The sequence below is a fragment of the Camelus dromedarius genome, chromosome 12, assembly GCF_036321535.1.
Source record: "Camelus dromedarius isolate mCamDro1 chromosome 12, mCamDro1.pat, whole genome shotgun sequence".
Classification (NCBI taxonomy): Eukaryota; Metazoa; Chordata; class Mammalia; order Artiodactyla; family Camelidae; genus Camelus; species Camelus dromedarius.
Window position 1 is genome coordinate 18,146,392 of NC_087447.1, and position 15,899 is coordinate 18,162,290.

The following is a 15,899-nucleotide window of genomic DNA, read 5'->3' on the forward strand; positions in this document are numbered from 1 at the left end:
AGATGGAAAGTGCAGCCAAGGTTTGGTTACTAGGATAGCTTAGCTGAGATTCTTCACTTTAGGTAAGGCAAAATTAGTGGACACAGTCAAGAGTTCAAGCCAGAGCTTTGTCAATGGTTCAGATAGGAAAGCTTGGATTCAAGAGTAGTGTACCTAGATTGATTTCTATAATAATGCTATGCTAGGGTAGGATTCATTTTGAAGGACTAGGGTCATGTTTGCATATTTGCAGGATTTTTTTTTTTTTAATCTGGACTGTCTCAAAGACACAGCTTGTTTTATGGAGGGTAGTCACTCCATATAGGACTGCTAGAATATGGGCCAGAAAAACACAAGGGAATTCCATATTGAGCCATGCCTCATCCTTGTTTAGTTTGGAAACGGACCTGCTCGTTTTCCTCATTGACTTGTGATTTTTCCGCATAATTTTGAGTGTCTGAACCAGTGTTTGTCTCTTGTTCTGCTCAGTGGACTGATCTCTAAGTACTTTATATCTTAAAGTGCCCTTTGAATCAATTTCAGTGCTTTTTATGCCCCTGATGGAACCAGTGGGCGTAGATTGCTGGAGGCTCTGAAGAAGCAATGACTGTATGTGCAGTGACTGCTTCATCTCAGCTTTTGCTGAATGATTCTTGTTTGTGCTTCAAGTTTTGCAAACCACTTCAGGATCCCTCGGGGCTGAGAAGGGCAAGAGTAATATAAGATATCACTGGTAGTAGTAATAACCTTTTATTTATCAAACACCTTGCTCCCGGGGAGCTCAAAGTGCCTTATGGATGTTATCTCATGAATCCTCCTGACATCCCTATGAGGCCAGGAGCAAATATTCTGCTATACTGAGTGGCAGGAGAGAAATGGTAAGGAAGAAAGGTAGAACACACAGAGGTCTCCAAAGAAGGATAAGGGTCACTCCTAATGGAGCAGTGGTACAGTATATTTCGATAGGCAATGCAAAACCTCTCTTCCCAGCAATATGTCTATCAGTGATGATGATGTAGTTAATATTGATTGAATGCTTACTATACGCCAAGTACTTCTTTAAGTACATTGCTTATACTAACAAGTTGAATCCTCCCAACACTCCAATGAGATTATTATCATTATTACACCATTTAACAGATGAGGAAAATGTGTAAAGAAAAGTTAAGTGACTTACTCAGAACTAGGAAGTTGGAGTCAATAATCAAAACAGGGTAGTTTAATTCTAAATCTCAAACTCTTAACAGCTCATTATACTGTGGGAATTGTACTACATTAAGATCTGAAGTAAATACAGTTAGTGATACATTCCTTTGTCTCATGTATGCGTTCACCTATAAGTCTTTCAAAATACAGTTAGTTTGAGATAGTGGGATTTTCAGTAAGCACCGATATTACTTACTCATCCTGGAATACTCAAGTAGAGAAGGCAGCTATGATTTTGAACAAGTTCCACATCAAGTGATGGGATTTGCAGATTTTCAAGGCAGGCATGGACAGAAGAGGGAACTACAATGGGTTTTACTACCCTTCCTTTTAAGAAGATTAAAATTCCCTGCACCATTGATGGCAGGCCTGCCCATGTAATTTGTTTTGACAAATTGATGTGAATGAGAGTAACATGTGTGATTCCTCGCTGCACCAAGTCATAGATCACTGACCCAAGACCACCACTGTTCAAGATAAAGGCTGCTTGGTCAACTTGGATTCCAGGGTGAAGATAATGGGAAGCAGTGCAGCCAGCCTGTGATGGAGTGAGAGACAAACTGTTGGCATAAACCACTTATATTCTGGGGCTATTTGTTACTACAGCATAACTTTCTCTATCCTCACTGATTTAGCATCTATGCCTGGGAAGAGGGGAAGGAATGAGTGCCAGAGGTGAAGGCAGTTATAATGCAAAGGGTGTACCCCTGTCACCTAATCATTATCAAATCAAATAAGCAGAGTATTATGGGATGAAACCCAGTGTCTCAAGAGAAAAAATCGCCAGCTTGATAAAATACTTAACAAGAGAAGAATATAGCTGAGAATACCCCCAGGATAATTCCAGACTTTTTAAAAAAATTACTACTCTGATGGGTAGGACAGATACCCTTATCTCATATTAAATATGCTGTTGAAAGTGATTTATCATGAAAAGACATAGTCCCTAAGCAATCTGAGAGACTCAACATCAAATGCATATTTAATATGACTATTTTTAAAACGGTACCTGTGGCAGAGAAGGCACCTGCCTCCTAGACTTTGGAGGTTGGGGACAGAGAGAAAGCATTTCATCCTGATTATTTAAAAAATAAAGTAGAACCATAACCTACATACATGTGTGCATGTGTGTGTGTGCATGTGATGTGTATTGTATGTCTCTGAGAGAGGGAGAAAGAAAGATAGAAAAAAAGAGAGAGAGGAGATGAGATTTGTGAAATGTTAACATGAGCATTATATTCTTTTTCCCAGGATTTTTTTTTTCTTTTTTTGCCTGAAAATGAATACCTTTAACTAGAAAGATCACTAATCACTATGGTGAAGTTCAGGTCTCCCTGAACAAGTCAAGATTCTCTTCAAATAGAGACCAAGCCATTTCTTCAGAGGATTGTGCCAATTCCAATACCTTGTTATCTATTTGCTGTCTTCTTGGGATTATTGAAAAGATAATTGTGACCCTAATAGCTTCTATGTATTGAACACTCCTCATGTGCCAACTCCCTCCTTGAAGTGCTTTCACATGCATTTCTCAGCTGACTCTCGTGGTATCCCGAGCAGACAGCCCATAAAATTCTGCCCAACTGTGCTCCTGTCTAGCTCTCATTTTATGTCACAGTCTCTCATACTCCCTACACTGTAATCTTTCATCTCCCTGAATTTTTTTTTTCCAGGATGGAAAGGGTTTGCCCACATTATTTCCTCTGCTTAGAATTTTTTCTCTCAGAAACTCTTTCTCAACTTTCAGGTCTCAGTTTCAGTTTTCATTCACTACAGATGTCTTTCCTCACTGGTCTGTCTAATGTAGGTACCCTGTGATTAGGCCATAGCTCAGCCCCTTATCTGGATGCTTCATAGTGCTTACCACAATTGTATTTGTCTCATTTGTGTCTTGTCTGTCTCCCCAGTGAAAACATAAGTTCAGTGAGTCTATGAGTTATTTATAACTTTTAACTGAATCCCCAGCTCTAAAAAATGATACTAGGAATAGGACAATTACGAGATTTGACCTAGTTTGGTGGAAGGGGTCAGGAAACTATTTCCTAAGAAATGGCAACTAAGTACAAAATTGGAAGAGAAGTAGGTATTTAAGATACAAGGGAAAGGAAGAGTATTCTGGGTAGAAGGAAGAAAATTGTCTAAAGCCCCATGGTGAGAAGCAGCCTATAGCTGAAGAATTAAAATAACAAATGTTGTTGGAACTAAGGGAACAAGGTAGAGCTAGGGAGGTAAGCAGTGGCCAGTTATGCTAAATGTTTTAAGCCTTATTAAGAATAAGGGCCATCTACTGAAGGGTGTTAAGAGAGAGTATTGTGATTAGATTTCTAAAAGAAAAGAATGTTCTGGTAGATACGTAGGTGAATGAATTGAGAGGAGGCAAGAGTGTGTACAGGAGAAATAGCAGGTGGCCCAAGGTAAAAGATGTTAGTAGTTTGGACGAGAAATGGGTCTCTGTTTTTCTATCAAAACTGGCAAGCTGTTTGCTGCCTTTTGTACCTTCGTTGTATAAATTGCTGCTGCCATCATGACTCAGTAAACAAGAAACTTAGGTAGCAGGATCTTGATGTAGAATGTGTCTCTTGTGCTGCAAGTGGAAATAGTCCTAATCTTTCTGGGTGTCACATCTAAAGTAGTCGTTCTCAAAGTGTAGTCCAGGAATCCCTGGAATCTCCATGGCATGTTTGTTGTGTAAAAGTGGAACCACAAGATCAAAAAAAATTTCATAATAATATTGAAACATGGTATTTTATTCTCATTCTCTCACATGTATAAAGATGAGTTTTCCAGAGGCAATATATGTTATTGCAACAGAGTGAATGAAGAAGGAGATAAGAAAGTCTAGTTGGTTTTTATTAACCTAGACAATAAAGAGATATGCAAAAGTGAAAACAAAAAAACTTTTCTTACTAATTATACTTACTTTTTGTTTTGGAATTTTTTTCATAAATTATTATTTGCATTGAAATAGAATGAGTTTGTTATTATTTTAATATTTATTTAATATGAATTTATAAATAAATATTTTAAAATTTCCCCCAAAAGAAGAGAAGTGAAATATTGATTAAAATTAGGTTTTTATATCAAAAAAAAATCCCAACTTTAATTTTTAGTATCTTAAGTATAGATATAATTCACACAAATGAAAGCATCTGGGGGTTCTTAGTGAATTTTTAAGAATATAAAAGGGTCCTGAGGCCAGAAGTTTGAGAACTGTAAACATAAAAAATTACAACATTGACACAAGAGAACATGTATAATGTCTAACTTGAGGGAGGAACTTTACTAACAACTAAAAGAGTGATTAATATTTAATCTTCTATGTCTAAGAGCTAGTCAAGGGTATCTGATTAATCCAGGACATCTCTCTAGCCAGAGTGGATTCTTGCAGAAGCAAATAATATATGGTAGTGACTAAATGAATATATTTATTTATATTTCCACAAACTGCCTCAAGGAGGGTTTTAGAACACAGACTGGTAAGCGATGTGCTGGAATTCTTTCTTTTTCGCTTATGTAATAGTGATTAAAACAAACAGGAACAGATGCTGGGCACAAATCCTGAAAACAATGAACACCCAAGCCTGATAATAACTTGAAACGTACACAGTGCCATCCAGTAAGAGAAACGCTGAGGGCAAATGGGAAAAAAATTGAATCGTGGTGTTTTACTGGAAGCAGGTTCCTCTCTCTTTCCTCCTTTTTCTCTCATTTCCTTGGCATTGTCAGGCTTTCTAAGATCCTGATTAACTAGCTCTCCACAAACTGTCCATGTTACCCATGAACATAAACGTGACACAAATTGAGTACACTTGCTCCTTCTTGCTGGAATTAATCATTTCTTATTCTTTGAGACACATTGTCCAATAGCATTTTTCCTGTATATTTCATATGCATTTTGTGTTTGTTTCTGCTTTTTCTGAGACATTTCTTGCATGGATAGGCTCTCATACTTTCTTGTATAATCATTTCAGAGGCTTGGCTGGGAGTGCTTTCCCTTGAGATATATCTTGAGTTTGTAATTTCAGGGAATGGTACAGTCAATTCTTGATCAAGCAGGTTAATGCATGCGGGATGGATGAAGTGGCTACCTGTAGCCTAAAGCAATGATATATTTGTTAGAAATTGTAGTTGTAAGAGACATAAACACAACTGAAATTGCATTCGGCATTAAAGGGGATTTATTGGCTCACATATCTAGAAAGTCCACTGGCACATAAGCTTCAGCCAGGACTGGATCCAGGACTTAAATGATATTATCAGGGCACTCGCATTCCCTCCATCTTTCATACAAACTTTCTTACAAATAATAGGTAAGATGGCTCCAGATGCCTCAGATTCACAACTTACTAGGTTAGTTACCCAGTGGAAAATGATAGTCTTTCATAGTAAATACTGCAGAGAATACCTATATAGGACTACTTTGCATAGGTTGATATATATATATATATATATATATATATATATATATATATATATATATATATATATATATATTCCTGAACCAATTAGGGGTAAGGGATATTCTGATTGGCCAAGCCTGGATTTTGTACTCAGTCTGATGGGGTTCATCTCTATTCAAATATTAGAGAATGAATCCCGTACAGGAAGTAGAGGGAACAAAAAAACAGGATGAATGCCAAATCAGTAAAAATAACAGGTGTCCTTAACATATGGTCAAAGCAAAATATGGTATAAACATATGTGGTAATTAAACTTAATATTTAAAAACACATTTACAAAAAAGCCCCTACATTTACAGATCTTTAGTCAGACATACTCCAAAAATGTTACAATGTCAGAAAAATAATTTAGGAATACAAAACATCAAATAAATGTATTGCAAAAAAGTATGGCAAAAGAGTATTATCTTTAAAATAGTATTTTTCTGAGTAAGGTGAATTTCCCTTCCATGTTTTAGAATGGGATGTGAATAGGGCAGAAATTCAGTCACTGTTGAACTAGCAGTCTCCCTCTCACTTATCTTTTCCTGACGTCCTCACCCTTGCAGCCTTTACTCCTTGGTATTATTCACTATAACTGTATGGCATCTACTGCTCTTGTCCCTCTGGAAAGACCATTAGCAGAGGAAATGACTCATCTAGGGTGGTTTTGCTTAGTTAGCTTTTCTGGACTCTATATGTTTGTCATCTTCCAGCAGGCTTACTTAGGCAGAGATGTAGGAGAGAAGGTGGAACCGTTCAATGCCTCTTGAAGACTACCCTCAGAACTGCCACATCTTCACTTTGTCATGTCTTATTGTCTAGCAAGCCACAAGCCCAACCCAGCTTTAAAAGACAAATAATACAGTCAAATTTATTATAGGAGGAACTTCAAGATCCTATTGAAAGGGTGAAGATACACAGAGGGGTAGATAATTACCACACATTCCCCCAAATAGATCTTTCCCGTGTGTTTTCTTCATGATGGTTTATGCTGATAAACCAGTTTTCAATTTTTATTAAAAGTGAATTATTGGAGGGACTTCTCATTTCTGGTTCTGCATTTAAGTTGCCACTCTATCCTAATTAGAAGTAAAAAGCTGAACAGACTTAAAATTCAATACATCCTCTTGCATCCATAAGAGAGAAGGGGACTCAGGTAGCCAACTGCTTCCAAGATTGGAAAGACAAACAAATACAGGGAGTCACAGCTTATCAGAGCACAGACTCACAAGCAGAAATTTCCATAGAAATCACCATGGGACAGGAGGAAAGAATTAGGATTATTTTGCTATTATAAGGTTATAAAGCTTATTTGACAGGGGACTTGGATTTGTTGTGAAAGTATATTGCAAACTCCAGAGAAATCACTAAAAAAAATTAAAAACAGAAATACAACTGAGGGGGGAGGATATAGCTCAAGTGATAGAGTGCATGCCTAGCATGCACAGGGTCCTGGGTTCAATCCCAAGTATCTCCTCTAAAAATAAATAAATAAATGAACCTAATTACCTCCTCCCCTGCAAAAAATAAAACAAAAAAATTTTAAAAAGAAAAAAAAAGTACAAATGCTAAGAAAGGAGAGAAAACATAGTCATAAAATAATTAAAACCACAAAATGCAGAAAAGTAGTGGAAGACAAAAGTAGAACCAACAAGAGCAACATATAGGAAACAGTAATGGATATGGTAGGTATTAATCCAACTATACAGACAATCACCCTGGATGCCAATGATCTAAATGCACAAATTAAAACAAAGGGATTGTCAGAGTGGATCAAGAAACAGGACCCAACTATATGTTGTCTACAAGAAACCCACTTTAAATATAAAGACATATAGATTAAAAGTAAATGAATGGAGAAAAAATACCATACTAACACTAATCAAAAGCAAGTGGATGTACCATATCAATTTCAGACAGCAGACTTCAAAGTAAAGAAAGTTATCAAGTATAAAGAAGGGCTTTACATAATGGTAAAGTGGTCAGTCGTCCAAGAAGATACAACAATTTTTAATGTGTATGTACTTAACAACAAAACACCTAACTACATGAGGCAAAAACTGATAGAACTACAGAGGAAAATAGATGAATCTACTATCATAGTTGGGAACTTCAACACCCTTTTCTGGAAAATGGACAGAGTTAGCAGGCAGAAAATGAGTGAGAACATAGTTGAACTCAACACCACAATCAAGCAACTGCATATAGTTTACATCTATTGAGTACCTCATCCAACAACAGCAGAATGCATATTTTTCTCAGGTTCACACAAAACATTCACCAGAAGTGACCATGTTTGGAACCATAAAATGCACCTTAACAAATTTAAAAGAATAGAAATCATAATAATGTTTGCTTTCAGGCCACAGTAGAATTAAACTAAAAATTAATAATAGAAAGATAAATGGAAAATTCCAACATATGTGGATTACCTTGGATATGGTGATGACTTTTTAGATGCAAAAAACCAAAGACACGATCCATGAAGGAAATGTTTGATAAGTTGAATTTCATTAAATCTTCTGCTCTGCCAAAGACAGTATCAAGAGAATGAGAAGACAAGTCAGAGACTGGGAGAGAATATTTACAAAAGACACATCTGATAAAGGACTGTTACCACAAATATACACAGAACTCTTAAAACTCAACAATAAGAAAACAAACAGCCTGTTAAAAAAAATAGGTCAAAGACTTTAACAGACATCCCATCAAAGGAGACATAGAGACACCCCATCAAAAATCATATGAAAAGATGTTTCACATCACATGTCGTCAGGGAAATGAAAATAGAAACAATAATAAGGCACCATTATACACCTATTAAAATGGCCAAATTCCATATCATGACCCATGACAACACCAAATGCTGTTGAGGATGTAGAGTAACAAGCACTCTCAAACATTGCTGGGGGAATGCAAAACACACATGCATTCATAGTAAGAATGCACAGCCACTTTGGAAGACATTTTGGAGGTCATATAAAACTAAACATAACTCTTACCATTCCATCTAGCAATCATGCTCCTTGGTATTCACACCCACAGGAGCTGAAAACTTAGGTCCATGTGAAATCCACACATGGATATTTATATAAGCTTTATTCATAATTTCCAGTATGTGGAAGCTACCAAGATGTCCTCCAGTAGGTAATGGATAAATAAACCGTGGTACATGCAGACAATGGAATATTATTCAATGCTAAAAATAAATGAGCTACCCAGCCATGAGAAACATGGAGGAAACTTACATGCATATTACTAAATGATAAAAGCCAACTTGAAAAGGCTACTTACTGTATGATTCCAAGTACATGTGATTCTTGAAAAGGCAAAACAGTGGTGACAGTGAAAAATCAGTGGTTGCCAGGGTTGGGATGGGACAAGAGAAGCATTGAATAGGCAGAGCAAAGAGGATTTTTAGGGCAGTGAAAATACTCTGATACTGTAATGATGGACACATGTCATTATACATTTTCCAAACACAAAGAATGTAAAACATTAAGCATGAAACCTAAGATAAACAACCATGGACTTTGGGTAATTATGATGCATCAAAGTACATTTATCTTTAGGAAAAAAAATGTATGATTCTGGTGAGTAATGTTGATAATAGGGGAGGGTATGCATATGGGAGGGTTGACGGTATCAGAAAAATCTTTCTATCTTCCTCTTAAATTTGTTTTAAACCTAAAACTGCTCTAAAAAATAAAAATCTTTATTTTTAAAAACTGCATTATTGCATTTGTGATTTTATCACAGTTACAAAAAAAAAATGAGTGGTGGGAAAAAAACTAGTTATTCAAGATTGATCACTTTTAATTATTTCATAACATAACCTTAAGAGAAAGAATCAATTATTCAATATTCAATCATTCATTTGTAAGGAACTGATTTTCCATGGCTTGTTTTTATTGAATCCTTTCAAATATTTATAAAATTATTATGGTTGTTGAAGTCCAATCCTTTCTTCAGTCTGACTTCTTTGTGAAAACATATTTGTACTCTCTCTCTCTCTGACTGGTAACTTTCACCGAGCTATCATGGTGGAACAATAGCTAATCCAGTGCAGCTGTTTGTCATTTCAGTGCCCATTCCCTCTGGCTGACCAGGCACTGCTGGAAAAAGTAACAAAATCATGCAGATAGGTACCGATGGGAAATAATGGCCTCCGATCTCTTTTGCATCATCAGTGTTACCAGGTGATCCTTCTTAGTTTCTTTAATCGCTCATTTAATTGTAGTTTGCTGAGAGCTTACTCTCTGACAAGCACTCTGCTAGAATGCTACTGGGAACACAGAAGTTAGTAAAAATAGAGTAAACTTTCCTTTCATGGGGACTGTCGTCTAGTCTATTGAGTGAGTAACATATAAAACCAATCAGCACACAGATATATTTAGGGTAACAACGGTGGCACAAATTATGAAGAAATGGTAGATAATATGATAACTTGTAAAAAGAGAATTTGTCATATGCATGGAAGTTAGGGAAGATTACCCCGGAGAAACACTGCCTTTGTTTCCATTTTCCGTAGCGGTTATGTCAAACTTCTTCCCCTAATTTCCATCATCTCACTTAGACTTTGTAATTTACAGACAAAACATGAAAGATGGGAGGAAACTCTTTTAGCTATTTACTACAAACATGGGTTTGGTATATTCTCTTTTCTTCTTGTGATACTAGAAAAAAAGTCCTTTTTTATCTAAATCTAGTCTTGTTGAATTCCCTCACCCATCTCACATTTTTCTCAGGCTTGTTATCCTCTTCTCCTTTTTAAAAATTGAGTTTAATTGACATATAGTAAGTTGAGCATTTAAAGAGTACAATATGATGTTTTGACTGTGACATTTTCACCACAATCAAGATAAAGAACATATCTATCACCTTCAATAGTTTTCCTTCAGCTCCTTCATAACCTCTCCTCTTCTCTCCCTGGGTTACACTTCCTCTGTGTTGATATCCCCAGGCAACCACTGATGTGCTTTCTATTACTTTAGGTTAGTTTACATTTTCTTGAATTGTATGTAAATTGAACCACAAACTGTGTGTTTAGTGCTGTTCCCTAGAATGCTTAACCTAAGGTAACAAATATATTTTCTTATATTCTTTACTAGAAGTTTTACGGTATTAGGTACTATGTTTAAGTCAATGATCCATTTGACTTAATTTTTATATAAATTAGAAGATATGGATAGAATTAATTTCTTTCTCTCTTTCCTTTTTTCTCTCTTTTCTTTCATATGGATAACCAATTGCTTCAGCACAGTTTGTTGAAAAGACTAGCCATTCTCCACTGAATTGCTTTTGCATTAAATTTTGGACATGCTCAGTTTGTAATGCCTGTATGATATCCAAGGGGTATGCCTAGTCAATAGTTGAGTTTTGACTTTGAAGAGAAAAGCAAGTACGTGCTTGGGAGACTTTATTATACAGATAGCAGTTGAATCTATGAGAACCAATGACGTAATCAAAGAGGAATATATACAATGAGCAAAAGAAGAGGGAAGGAGAGAGTGAGGACAGAGAGGCAGGAGGGGAATTAAGAATTTCATTTTTTTTTTAACTTGCAATTTATGTGTTACCGTGCAATGAATAAACTATTAGGATCTTTCTATTTTTTAGCTAAACTTTTTATTTTGAGATAATTGTAGATTCACATGCAGTTATAAGTAACAATGTAGAGAGATCCCATGTACCTTTTATCCAGTTTCTACCAATGATAATATCTTGCAGTTTATAGTAAAATATCACAGCCAGGATATTGATCTTGACAGAGGCAAGATACAGAGTACTTCCATCACTGCAGAGATCCTTAATGTTTCCTTTTATAGCCACATCTGCTTTTCCATCATTCCCATCTACTCCTCAATCCCTGGCAACCACTGACCTGTTTGCATTTGTATAATGTTCACATTTCAAGAATTTTATATAAGTGGAATTAATTATACAGTATGTAACCTTTGGAATTGGATTTTTCCACTCAGTATAATTATATGGAGAATTACCCTGGTTGTTGCAGGTACCAATAGTTTCTTCATTTTTATTGCTAAATAATATTCCATGGTATGGATTTATCACAGTTTGTTTAACTGTTCACCCATGAAGGATGCATGGATTGTTTCCAGATTTGGGCAATTGCAAATAAAGCTGTTATAAACATTCATGTACAGGTTTTTGTATAAACATAAATTTGTATTTTTCTGGGATAACTGCCCAGGAGTGCAATTGCTGGGTCATACAGTAGCTGCATGTTTAATTTTTTACAAATAAAGAAATCTTGATTTTTTTTTTAAGAGAAGGGAAAAGATTCTAAGAATTAGAGGGTGATTATTGTGATGGAAAAATACTCTCACATTTTTGTGCTATTTATAGTATATTGTTTATAGACAAGATACAATATAAGTTTAATTTTTATTAATAACATTTGCCATCACTTAAATATAGACAGTCAACGAAACAATAGATCAAGCTCTGATTTGTAGCATTTGCCAATCCCCATGATGTAAGTAGACCTGCTGTGGTCTATTTCAGACTATATCAGTTTGGTGTCATTGAAAGTGGAGTTGGGTAGAGATAAAATGTAGGAGCACAGTATTTCCACCATACAGATGCAACAGACATAACCTCCTGTTTATATAATTTTAAAATAATGGCTGTGCTTGACAAACCAACCTGCAAAGTTCCCAAAAATTTAGCAATCAGCTCACAAGAACTAGTATGAGTTGGCTTCAGAAAAATAATTAACTGTTTCTCTCCTCTTGAGCCTCACTAATTTTCTTCTATATTTTCTGTGTTCTAGTCCAATTACCTAAATACACTCCACTTAGCTTAGCTCTTAAAATGGTCTAGTTCTCTTCTCGAGGCAATAATTTTCCTGGAAACTGTTCCTTTTAAAATATTATAATGTTTGTTTTTTTTCTTGATAATGTGACTAATACATATTCACTCTAGAAAATTTGGAAGTATGAAGAGGAGCATAAAAATCACCAATAATTTTATTAGTTCTACAATAATTTTTTCGCTTCTATAATAATAATAAATTCCAAGTACATTGGAATTTTATTCTATGCCAGTCTTAGCTACAGCTACAGCTATTAAATAATAATTTAATCTTAGATCATTTCTTCCTCAGCCTAAAACTCCATTTCCCACATATTTCCTTCCAACAGTACTGAATTTAAATTTGCTACAGCAACTTGCCTGTCTCTAGTGTTGGAATACTTAGTCTAAACAAGTTATGACAATCCTGTTCTCCATTTTACCAGTCTCCTTTGTTACGCCAAGTGGGAGTGGCCAAGTGACCTATATCAGGCCAATGAATCAAGCAGGTAGTGAGGGAGATGTTATTCTGGGAAACCTTTTATTTTCCTGATAAAAGCTAGTTGATATATATAACATAACTGCAATTTCTCCATTTTCCTGTCTTAAACATGTGTGTCAGGAGCTGCCCCAGACACCTAAAATGGATAGGGTGACCAACATGAAAGAGAAGGCTAAGAGAATTTCAGAAATGCCAACCTTGACAGCTCTGAGCTACTAAAATGAAGCCAGAAGCTTTCTACCTCCAGAACTCTTTTTATGAGAGAAGGAAAAACCTTATATGTTTAATCCACTATTAATAAGCTATTCCTACCTAATATGCATGCCTCTCTGCTGCCTGCTTTCCCTTTTACAGCCTGAACTCCAGTCATGCTAAGTTACACCCTTACATCCCTCCAAGCTTTGCTCACGTGGCTCCTCTGACTAAGGTGTGCTTTTTCTCCTTGATTACTTAGCTTTCAGAATAAGATAAAGTATCATTGTCTATGTAACTATTTTAACTCTTCATTCAATACTCTGTGGCTGCAGGTTTGAAAATGTGTTCCCTTTTGGTCTTTTGTACCTTTTATATTTATCACAGTGCCTATTGCACCCATGTTTGTATCTGCATCTTACAAATTTCCTTTGGCACAGTGTTTCTCAACCTTTTTTAAAAAAATAATTGCCCTCCTAAGAATTCTTTTTGGACAGATCCCCACCCTAACTGTCCCTTTCCCCCCATAAAACTGTAATACCAACAATATATTCTATATCTGTGTATGCATTGAATATACTGTGTTTTATACAATAAAAAGAGCAAGATTTTTCCACCCCCCAGAACAATCCATTTTTGTCCCTTTTGGGGCAATAATAGCCCTGTTGAGAATGCATGCTGTAGCATAATACCTGATTATATGAGGCATTTTGTAGGCATTTCTTGAAGTAAGTAAGTAATGCTGACTTTTAGAAACTTAACACAAATGTCCTATCTGCATAGGGCAAACAGAGGAAACCAAAAGGAAACTTTCCTGATTTATTTTTGCAGCCTGTTTCTGAGGTCCACGCCTCTCTTTCATCTTTCTGAGACTGTTGTTTCAGCTAGGGTTCTTTCCGGTGAGAATTACAGATAGCCAGACTCCAAGTGACTAAAGCAAGGGATATTATCGTGGTAGGAAAGACTGGGAATAATTTTAACTCCAGACAGTTTATTTAAGAGCCTCAAAAAGTGTCACCAACACACTGTTCACTCAGTCTTTCAGGTCTACTCTGTTCTCCAACTTCATTTGACTTGGACTTGCCCTTCTTGGCTATAAAATCTCTTCTACCAGCCCACTGGGTTACATCATTCAGGATTTTTTTTTTAAGAGGTAAGAGTAGGAGGCTTTATTCTATTAGGGATAATTATATTATATTCATTTCATTGTTTGAGGCATATGCTAATCCCTGGACCAGCCCCTGTAATCTGGGAGGACACAAGATAGCACTGGGCTTCATTGCTATATTCTAGGGCAGGACTAGGGTTGCAGGTTGGGAAGAACTGTTGAGTATCAAGAATAGGCTTTGAATGAAGAACTGAAGTTTTCAGAGGCACCGGGATACAACCATACCAAATGAGGATTATTTCCCCTGGGCTGTGTTGTGGGCTGAATTGTATCCCCCGCTCCCATAATTCATATGTTAAAGCCCTAACCCCCAGTACTTCAGAATATGAGTGCATTTGGAGATAGGACCTTTAAAGAGATAATTAAGGTAAAATGAAGGTATATGGACAGACCCTAATCTGTGTCTTTATAAAAGGAGATTAGGATTTAAAGACACAAGGGAAAAACAATCATGCACAGGCAAAGGAAAAAGGCCTTAGAAGAAATCAACCCTGCCAGAACCCTGATCCTGGGACTTCTAGCTTCCAGGATCGTGAAAAAATAAAGTTATGTTGCCTAAGCCACCCAGCCTGGCTCTTGTTCTGGCAGCCCCGCGACCCAGCGCAGGCCACGCATCTACGGGGAGGGAGACGACATGCGCTCTGACCACAGAATTCATTTTGCTCTTTAGTGTCTGTGAAATGAAGAGACATTAACCGTGGTTCAGAGAAGCTCTTAGCTAAGGCAGGTTATTGTACTGGGATGTGTTCTCGGGTTTTGCTCTAAGGTACTCACTACAAAGATAAATTGACATTTAAGGCCTTTTCTGAGGTGAATTGTTATTGATAAATTTTGACACCTCAATCCACTTAAATTGGGTCCCTTAAATGCTGCCAGAGTGGAGATTATTTTTGGTCAGTTTTTCTTTCATAATCCCTGAAGGGTCGAACCCGGTGCTTTGGAGAGTGGGTACGACTACCAGGTTTAAGGGCGAGGCCAGTAGTTCAATGGCTGAGAAGAGATGAAGGGATTCTCTTTTTCTTGAAACTCAGAGCAGAGGCAGAGCATACAACATCTTCCAAAAATGCTGGAAATTATCTTTTGTGGCAGCTTTGTTCTTTATCGTGTGTGTGTTTAATTGCAGTCTGCGTTTGTAAGCTGCTTTTTTGAATGCAGTCTTCTCTAGTCAGTGTGGCTGGTGGTTAAACGTACGGCCTTTGGCATAAAACAGGCCTTGGTTTGTTACCTCATTTGACACTAGTCAGTTGTGCCAATGGTTAGGAAAGTTGTTTAAACTCTGTATTCCTCTTTATTCATTTCTGAAATTGCGATCCTAACAGGACTCACCTCACAGAGCTTCTGTAAGGATTGAATACGACAAGTATCCAGCCTGATATTGGGCTTATGTGAAGGGCTCCATGGTGCTTGTGTGCTGGGCTAGTATTAAACGGTAACTAGTAAAGGTAGCACTGAATACCAGAGACCATTTTGATCATAGCAGTGGAAGAAAGTGACATTGTTATTTGGCAAGCACCATTCAGGAGGTGGCACAGAGAAGGATGTGCATCACGCATGAATTTGCTGCCAGCAGTATGTCAGACTCTCCTAAGTGTAAAAC